Source organism: Tupaia chinensis, unplaced genomic scaffold, assembly GCF_000334495.1.
Source record: "Tupaia chinensis unplaced genomic scaffold, TupChi_1.0 Scaffold000170_1, whole genome shotgun sequence".
In the NCBI taxonomy this organism is placed as follows: domain Eukaryota; kingdom Metazoa; phylum Chordata; class Mammalia; order Scandentia; family Tupaiidae; genus Tupaia; species Tupaia belangeri.
In genome coordinates, this window is record NW_006159645.1 from 1,966,571 (window position 1) to 1,976,371 (window position 9,801).

The window sequence follows — 9,801 nt, forward strand, 5'->3', positions numbered from 1 at the left end:
TTTTTTTTTGGGGGGGGGTTGCCTTAGGGCATATGTCCTTATAGGAGACAGGGACAGTGAGAGGGAAAGTGAGAAATCAGCCCCCCCCCCTGCAGGAGGTAGGCCACAATCCCTTCTCCTCCATTCTCTTGGGATTTTGGGCACACGTGCACATGTGCCCAGGGTGATTTTCAAGCTGCCAGGTCCAGGACTCGAAAGGCAGTTAGCCATCTGGGAGTCCTACTGGTCTGCAGTGCCAGCAGTTTTAAAAATATTTATTTAAAAAAATTATGCTAAATACCCATAATATAAAATTCCCCCCCATATTCACCATGCTAGGTGTACAGTTCCAGGGTGCTAAGCACATTCTCGTCCTTGTGCAATCATCCCCAGAACGGTAACCCTGGACCCTTGATGTAATCACCTCTAGTCTCTTCTCCTCTATACCCCCTGCCAGTCCCTGGTGGTCTCCGTGTGTCTGACTCCGCCAGGTACCTCGTGTAAGTGGCATTGTAGAATATCTGTCCTTTTGTAATTGGCTTGTCTCACAGGGCACAATGACATCAAGTTTTAGCCATGTTGTACCAACTGTCAGAATTGGCTTCATTAAAAAAACAAACAAACAAACACTGGAACCAGCAGTTAGAGTAGTGGCTATGTCGCTGGACTCCCATGTAGTCGACTGCAGTTCGAGTCCTGGACCCGGTGGCTTAAACTCATGCCAGGTGTGTGTGCGTGTGTGCCTAAGATCCCGAGAGGAGAATAGAGGAGAAGGGATTGCAGCATGGCCCTCCCCCCTGGGGGATGATTTCTCACTTTTTGTCTCTCTGTCTCTTTCTGTCTGTCTAGCGAGCGCACGCGCCCTATAGCAAAAACCTCTCCAAAAAAAAACCCCATAAAAACAACAAACAATCATTTATTTATTTATTTAAAGAACTATTTTTAAAATTTTATTCATTTTTATTATTATTTAATTTGTTATAGGGCACATGTGCTTGCTAAAGAGAGACAGAGAGAGAGAGGGAAAGTGAGAAAGCAAGCTGCCAGGTCTAGGACTGGAACCGCAGTTGGCCATGTAGGGGTCCAGTGCCCCAACCACCATGCCGTCTGCCATCCCAAGTTATCTTCTTTCAAACGTTGAAAAACAATCCGTTGTATGATGATACTTCCGTTTAAAAAAGTTGCTATAGGGCCTGTGCGTTCACTAGAGAAAGAGTGAGAGAGAAAGTGAGAAAGCACCCCCGCTCCAAGGGGTGACCATACCAAATCCCTTCTCCTGCATCTCCCTCTTGGGACTTTAGGCATGCATGCACAAGCACCTGGTGTACCTTTCGAGTCACGGGGTCCAGGCCTTGAGCCACACGGTCAGCCATGTGGGATTGGACCCCCTTCACCACCACACCAGGCTGGCCCTGTGCTCCATTTTGTCTATTCATTTATCCCTTGGTGGACACTTGTGTTGTTTCCACTTCTGACTATTGCAAATAACGCTGGTGTGAGTCCAGCTACATTTAAAATCTTATAAAACGTATCTAATTCTTTACATAAGCCTCACGTGGATGGTATTACTTTGAATCTCCATTTTAAAGGTAAAGGAAACTGAGGCACAAACTTCTCAGTGTCACAGATCTACAGGTGGCAGAGCCTAAAAACCTAACCTATCCTCGCACTGTCATCTCAAGAGCGTCAGTCAGAAGAATGTCTAAGTAGGCGTGAGGAAATTCCAGGAAGGCTTCCTGGAGGTGACCTATGGGCTGGGTTATAAAAGTGAGTGGTTCACTAAAGTCTGATGGAAAAAAAGAGGGGTTAGCCGTTCCCATCAGAGGGAAAATCTTGTGTGTCGTGGCTGATTCAACAAGAACCTGTCCCTGCTTCATAGCCATGGCCCCGGAGGTTCCGAAGTGACATACATAAGAAAATGGAAGACACGGGCTACTGGTTCAAATCTCAGGAGCAGCTTTTACTGTCTCTGTGGTACCCTCCACTCTCGGCCCTCCCACCTCCACCACATTCCAAGTATTAGGGTCAAGCCAGACCTGGAAGAGGCTTTCACCAAAGTGTATATGCTCCGAAGGATACGGATTTCCAATCTCTTCCCACCCCAGGCCTGTGCCACTCCACCCCAATGGGGGTGGAGTGGGAGGTGGTGGGTGGTGTGGGAAGGGGCAGAGGAAGCCTGTGATAAGTGATCTGTGGCTGTGGCCCTCCTGCCCCATCTTATCCTGGTGCATTCCTGGTAAGCCGTGTTCCTCACGCCATCACTGAGAAGCACGGCACGTTTTCTTCCCTATGCCAAGCTCAAAAACCCCAAATGGATTCTTTTTCCTGGAGTTCTGAAAAAGCCCAAGGCCAGGAGGCATGGCTACTTACCAGAGGCATTTGAATTTGCTTATCTGGAAAGGAAATGAACAAATATTGGCTTCTCTAGTCATCTCAGCTTAAACCAGGCCAGACTGCCCAGAGGCCGTGGAGAACTTTCTAGAGATGGCCACTCCTCGTCATAGGAAATGACACTAGCCTCAGACTCGCACAGGCCCGGGCTGTTTGGGATCAAAGCCTGGAGGAAGTGGGCCCTGAGCTCCTGCACCCCCGGCGTGTTGTGTGTGCAACAAGTACAAGCGGTGTATGATTTGCAACCCTGATATCAAGAACCAGAGGTGTCAAGCACGTTTCAGGGACCGGAAGGTGGCGTGGAGGTCAAGGCACTGGAACTCACTTGAGCAACTATGACTCGAGTCTCAGACCCAGTGGCTTGAAAATCATGCCAGATGTGTGTGTGTGTATACTCAAACTCCTGAGAAGAGAATGGAGGAGAAGAGATTGAGATGTAGCCATCCCCCCCTGCGGGTGATTTCTCATTTTCCCTCTCTCTCTCTCTAGCAAACACATGTGCCCTATGGCAAAAACCTTTAAAACAAAAATAAAAACAAACGAAAAACACATCTTTTTTTTGGAGAGTTTTCTTTTTTTTTCTATAGGCCGCGTACGCTCTCCAGAAAGACAGAGAGAGATGGAGAGACAGAAAGTGAGAAATCACCCCCCAGAGGGGATGGCCACGCCTCAATCCCTTCTCCTCCATTCTCCTCTCAGGATCTTGGGCACACACGCACACGTGCCCAGCGTGAGTTTAAGCCACTGAGTCCGGGACTCGAACCACGATTGACTACATGGGAGTCCAGTGACATAGCCATTATGCTAACTGCTGGTCCCAAAACACATCATTTTAAACCAAAGGGCATAGCCATGGTCCCGGTGGTTCCGAAGTGACATACATAAGAAAATGGAAGACACAGGCTACTGGTTCAAATCTCAGGAGCAACTTTTACTGTCTCTTTCGGCCCTCCCACCTCCACCACATTCCAAGTATTAGGGCCAAGCCAGACCTGGAAGAGGCACCAGTGTTTTTACTTGCTTTCCTGGGCCCATTGTCCCCATGAACTCCTTCACAGTGCTCTAATGGAATTTTCAGCCAAGCACGTGGGTGTCCTAACGAAGACTACCTTTCTCAGCCTCCTTGGCAGCTAGGTGTGGTCATGTGAGTGAGTCCCGACCAAAGACATGTGAGCAGAGTGTTCCATGTCAGCTTCGGAAAGCCTTCCTTAGGAGGCTTGGGCTTGCACTTGGGCTCCACTTCTCACCCTCAGCCCTTCCTTCATCTTTTCACCTGGAACACGGGTGCTGCCCTCTTGCGCTGAGACATCCAGGACATACACGGTAGAAAAATGAGACAGGAAGGAACTGGAAACATTATGCCACACGAGCCCCAGACTTTTGGATGAGAGGCTTTTGGATAAACGTCCACCTTGTTTGAGTCACTGATGGGTTGTCCTTGTTATTGTTTATTTCGGCAGGAAGACCACAGGCATGCTGGGTCTCCTCAGTGCACGAGGAGGTACACAGTGCTGTTCGTTTATTGATGGTGATGGTAACTTCGATCACTTGGTAATGTCATGTCGGGCAACCTTCTCCACTGTAAAGTGACCTCTGTCTCCCTTATAATGCACACCTAGCTCACGAGGAGATAGCGAATTGTCAGAAAAGTCATGATGCATTTTTGCATAGAAAAACAGAAAAGTATATCACGACTTCCGACAACCAAATAGTTTGAAACTACAGAAATATACCCACTGGCTTTAGCACCCATCATGATCCTTGCCTGATGAGTTAGTAATCTGGTTGCCTAATGGCGACTTGCTGACGCCATCATTTATTGGTTGGCATTCAAACGTAACAAGGTGCTTTCCCTTCTTATTTACGAATTTCTATTGTATCCTATGGGTCATAATCTATTACTTTGATGTACAGACTTGGCCAGCAGCAGTCCCTTCTAAGCTGGGTGGTGTGTTCTTTTGACAGGTCTCCATCATTCGTTGAGCACTCTGACGTTCTTAGCTGGAGTTTTCCTGTCACTCTCAGCCGAACTTGGCACTAACCGGTGTCATCAAGCATGGGAATAAAAGACAAAGATGCTAGAACTGCCTTTTTTGGGACTGGTTCCAGAGGCCCAGCATGTTCCTCACCAGGGGCATGAGGTGGCCCATGAAGCTACCGCCTCTAAGCCAGAGTTGACCCGTGGATGCCCCCGGTTACTGCCTTTATAGCGTGGGAGGTCTCCCCAAATTCATTTGCTGGAACTTGGTTGTAATTATGAGGTATTAAGAAGAAATGCAATACTTTCTTGTTCTTAAAAGGTGGGGCCTTTGAGAGTGATTCAGTAGTTAGGATTGGGTCCCTAGGAGTGATTCTTGATGGGTTCATAAGGGGAGAGAGTGTGACATACGGGTGGGCAGAGGTGCAAGCGCCTGTCCTCACGGTATAGGATATTCTGCATGGCCTTGGGACCTCTCCAACACAGAGACCCTTGCCAGATATGGCCCCTGGATCTTGGACCTCCACACTATGAACTGAATAAACCTCTATTCTCTGAAATTACCCAGACTCAGATTTTGTTGTTGTTGTTGTTTTGTTATTAGCAACAAAACACTCCCTTTGGGAAGTTCTAGCAAACCATGGAGGAAGGACTGCTGCCCCACAGTTAGACTTTCACTCTTTCTTACAAGCTTGTACTATCTAAGCAGAAAAGATAAGCTAGTTTAACAAAAGACACTGTCAGGACCAGCAGTTGGTGTAATGGCTATGTCGCTGGACTCCCATGTAGTCCACCGTGGTTCGGGTCCCGGACTCGGTGGCTTAAACTCACGCCAGGCGTGTGTGCGTGCGTGCCCAAGATTCTGAGAGGAGAATGGAGGAGAAGGGATTATGGCGTGGCCATCCCCCTGGGAGGTGATTTCTCACTTTCTGTCTCTCTGTCTCTCTCTGTCTGACGAGCACACGTGCCCTATAGCAAAAAAAAACTCTCAAAAAAAAAAAAAAAGACACTGTCATCCATACTTACAAAAATAGAAAACACATACACACACACAAAACGCAGACAGGATGGAAGTTTATTTCTCTGTGACCACCCTAATTTCAAGTCACACAGTCCTTCAGGCCATCAGGTCCCTTCCGTCTTATTGCTGTCTCCTAGGGGAGCACACGCAAACTTAACTGAACTTCAGAAGTACCCAGAGGTCCTGTAAACGCAGGTTGCTGGGCCCTACTCCATTTCTGATTTAGTAAATCTAATACAGGGGTGAGAATTTGTATTTCTGACAAGTTCTCGAGTCAAACTAATGCTGGTATTTTGAGGCCACACTGAGAACCACTGTTCCGGTACTGCCTTTGACTTCATGCTCACGCTCATGCTCCAGGGTCCAGCTGGACTTCGGCTTGTAGCAGAGGAAACAGGGGAGAAGAGGTGGGCTTCTTATTTTAAGGTGCTGACCCTCTTATTTCATTGATGACAACTTAGTTCCTTTGCTACCTCCAACTGCAGGGGAGGCTGGGAAATACGGTATGACCGAGAAGTTGTTAACCCTGCTCCAAATACCATAAACGAAGGAAAATCAATACGTTTCCCCATAAGACTTGGCCACTGTGAGAGCAGTTTCAGTTTATTAACCTAAACCAGAATTACCATGTAGATTGTTTCTTAGAGGATGTCACGATTTCATAAAGCTGTCCTTGCATCTTTATTATTTTATTTTACTTTTTGGCTGGAGGACAAAGGTGGAATCTAGCCGCCTTAACCATTAGGCCACAGAGCCAGTACACTCATATCTTTGCAATAGGAATTTTCCACAAGGAGACAGACAGCTATGTCTGAGGGTCTGAGGTCTGGACTTGGTGAAACCCCAGGGTGTGGAGCCGTTGCTGAAGGTCACGTCTTGCCCTAGAGAAGACATCTTTAGCTGGGCAGAGTCTAAAGAACTGTGCTCAAGGATTTTTCAGGGCCATTCCAGGGTGAGGGGACAGCAGGGGACACTGGGGGCTGTATTAGTCAGCATTTTCCAGAGAAACAGAACCAATATTGTGTGTGTGTGCACACGTGCGTGTGTGTGTGTGTAGTTTGTGTGTGTGTATCCTATTGGTTATGGTTCTCTGATGAGATATCTCCCTTTCTCTCCATTTATTTTAAGAAACTGGCTCATATCACTGTGATCCCTGGTGAGTCTGAGATCTGCAGGTCAGGCTGGCAGGCTGGAGACCCAGGGAATTGGTGATGCTTCATGACAGTCTGGAGGCGGAACGCTCTCTTCCTTGGGAAGCCTAAGTCCCTTAACTGATTAGATGGAAATCCACCCACAGTATGGTGGGTAATCTGCTTTACTCAGAGTCCACTGATTGAAATGTTAATCTCATCTACAAAATACCTCCGCAGGGACATCTAGACGGGAGCTTGGAGAAATAGCTGGGTATCACGGTCTAGCCACGTTGACACGTGAAATTAACCATCACAGGGCTAGAGAGTTACACATTCTTCCAGAGTAAAGAAGACACAATTTTGGGACCTCAGGGGCTGCCTCTGCGGCCTCCTTCCCTTCGCCTGCTCGGTCCCTGAACACAGACTTGCACAGACGGCTGGACCCCATCACTCCTGACGGTGAGGACGTCCGGGCTGCTGTGAGCTGAGTGGAAGTCTGAGAGTCTTACGAGGGTTGTGGCTGCCCCACATCATTCTCCTGGAGCCTGGTGGGGGCCCTGAATCCTCCCTTCATCTCTGGTCATTGGTTGGTGGCTAAGTAGATGTAGCTTAGTGGCAGAGACTGGGAGGTGGCCAGTGAGGTAGGGCCATGTGGTAGGCTCACAGATGAACTGTTCCTTCATGTTGCCAAGGGCAGCGGCCTGGGTGGACCCCTCATTCTGAACTCTATGTATGGTGGCCAGACATCTGGGAAAGTCCGAGGGCCACATCATTGGAAGGACTATCACAGTGCCCTTCCAACCCAGCTGGTCTAGACATGTCCCTGGTCAGATCTGGTTTCCCACCCCCTTGACCCTGGGCAGCCACTGCCGAGGAGGACATGGTTACGGGGCCAAGCATGAGTGCTTCTGTTCTCTGGAAATCCACTGATGCGGGAAACTGCCCAGCCCAGCCTTGCCCTCTGGGAACTCTAGGTTAGAGCTGCTCATTTGGTTAGTCCTCTTCCCACAGTACCCAGGAGGAGCCCCAAACTCTCACACAACTCCTGGCCTCCATGCAGCAAGCCTCACCTCTTGTTTCAAGCCCCACTACACACCTGATGCCTCCTGCTGCCAGACCAAATGGAGCGTCAGACAGAACCCAGGGGCTTGTCTTAGATTCACAGCAACACCAAAGCCTGTTGGCTCATAGATGTAGAGAGCCACAGCTGTGTAGTGATGTGTGTGGTTTTGTACACACACACACACACACACACACACATCCCCTTTTTCCTCTGTGTGAAAGCTGCATCTTGCCCTCTAAATTGTCCCTCCTATGTATCCATTGAATTTCCCTTCCCCCCACTTCTGTATTTCAGGGGTTCAGAATGAATTAACAATACACTTCGATTCATGACATCCTGTCATTGGTTCCTGCAAGGCCATTGTATACTAGCTAATAAACCAATAGAAATAATATACCATTGGCTAGCTAGTGGCATGGTAGTTAGGGCAGCTGGATTCCACATGACTGACTGTGCAGTTCAAGTCCCAGATCCTATGACTTGAAAAACACACTGAGCACCTGTGTGTGCATGTCTAAAATCCCAAGAGGAGAATGGAGAAGGGATTGCAGTGAGGTTATCCCACTAGGGAGTGCTTTCTTACTTTCCCTTTCTCTCTCTTTCTCTCTTTGGAGGGTACACACACTCTATGGAAAATTCAAACAACACCAAAAAAAAAATAACAATAAAAAATAACAATAAAACTTGGGGGCCAGATAGTAGTTTAGCAATAACACAACTGGGCTCACATGGAGAAGTCTTGGGTTCACATCCCGAGGCCTCCCCGTGCCCATCAGCCATGTGCTTGTGTGCCCTGACCTGGGCTGGCTGAGGATGGGGACAGATGACAGAATGAAGATCTTTTGTGGGTGCCTATCTCTCTCTCTCTTTCTCATGGAACAAGTAAATGAACTTCAAAAACCTCAAGCACTTAAGAAAGAAAGACCCTAATGATGCCCAGATCACTGACAATGCCTTCTGTTTACCTGCCTGTCCTCCTGCCTTCCCCTTTCAGGTAACGGCTATCCTCAATCATGCCATCTTCATTTTTTTTGCTTTTATTTAAAAATTTTTTTTTTAAGAATTACTTTAGTTGACTTTATTTACTTATGTAATTATTTTAATGTGAGGGACAGAGTGAGAGAGAGAAAGACAGAAAGTGAGAAGGCAAGTTGCTAGGTCTGGGACTCGAACCATGGTTGGCCATGTGGAAGTCCAGTGTGCCCTTAACCAACACGCCATCTGCTTTGCTTTTATTTTTATAAAGCTTTACCAAAGCTATATATTTCTACTAATTGTGATTTTCTTTTTGTCTTAAATTCCTTTTAAGTTTACACAAAAATATGCTGTCAGCAATCTTTGGGGAGTTGGCTTTTTTAGTCATTGCTAAGATTCCACTGCTAAGACCTAGCATGTGGTCCATTAAGTTTCTGAGAAGGTGAGTCAAATGATCGCCAGTGACGAGCGAGGCTCATGCACACCTTGGCTAAGTGTGGGTTTAGGTCAATGAGTGACATGGGGACATTGTTTTCTGGGTACTGGCTTATCCCTGTTGCAGGGAACTTGAACAAGCTATTTTTGCTTTTTAAATGAGATGATAAGCTTGGAGATATTTACGATGTTCGGGTCTTTATTTTGATGACATTGCTGTTTGCATCTCCAACATTTTTTTTCTTTTTAATGATAGAGGGTACATGTGCAAAAGAGAAAGAGGGAGAGAGCGAGAGAGAGAGAGAGAGAGAGAGAACATGAGCGAGAACATGAGAGAAACCCTTAATGGGGCTTGATCATGCTGCTCTCCTTTCTCCTCCCAATTCTCTATGCCTTCAGGATCTTGGGCATGCACGTGTGACCTGGCATGTTTTTCAAACTTTTGGATTTGGAGCTTGAACCCTGGCTGGCCATGTGAGATCTGGCTCCCTCTGTGCAGCACCTAACTGCTGTGCTACAGGGTTGGCCCTCCAGTATATCTTTCACAAGGAGCGGATTATGAGGCTCTCGACCACCATGCGCATCCTGGCAGGAGAGCAGGGCTCCATTGCAAGGCTCTGTGGGAATGTCCCAGCCCACAGGAACACGATGCAGGGGAAGCCACAGAAAAGAGGTGGGACATAGGACAAGATGTAGTCTCCCCAGGACACCCTCTGTCCTTCTAATACCGACCATTATTGTCTCTCTTACTTGACACTTTAGGGTAATCTTGAGGTTATCGTATCCCCAGCAGGCAGCCATGTATCTGGAGAAAGAATGCATTCCT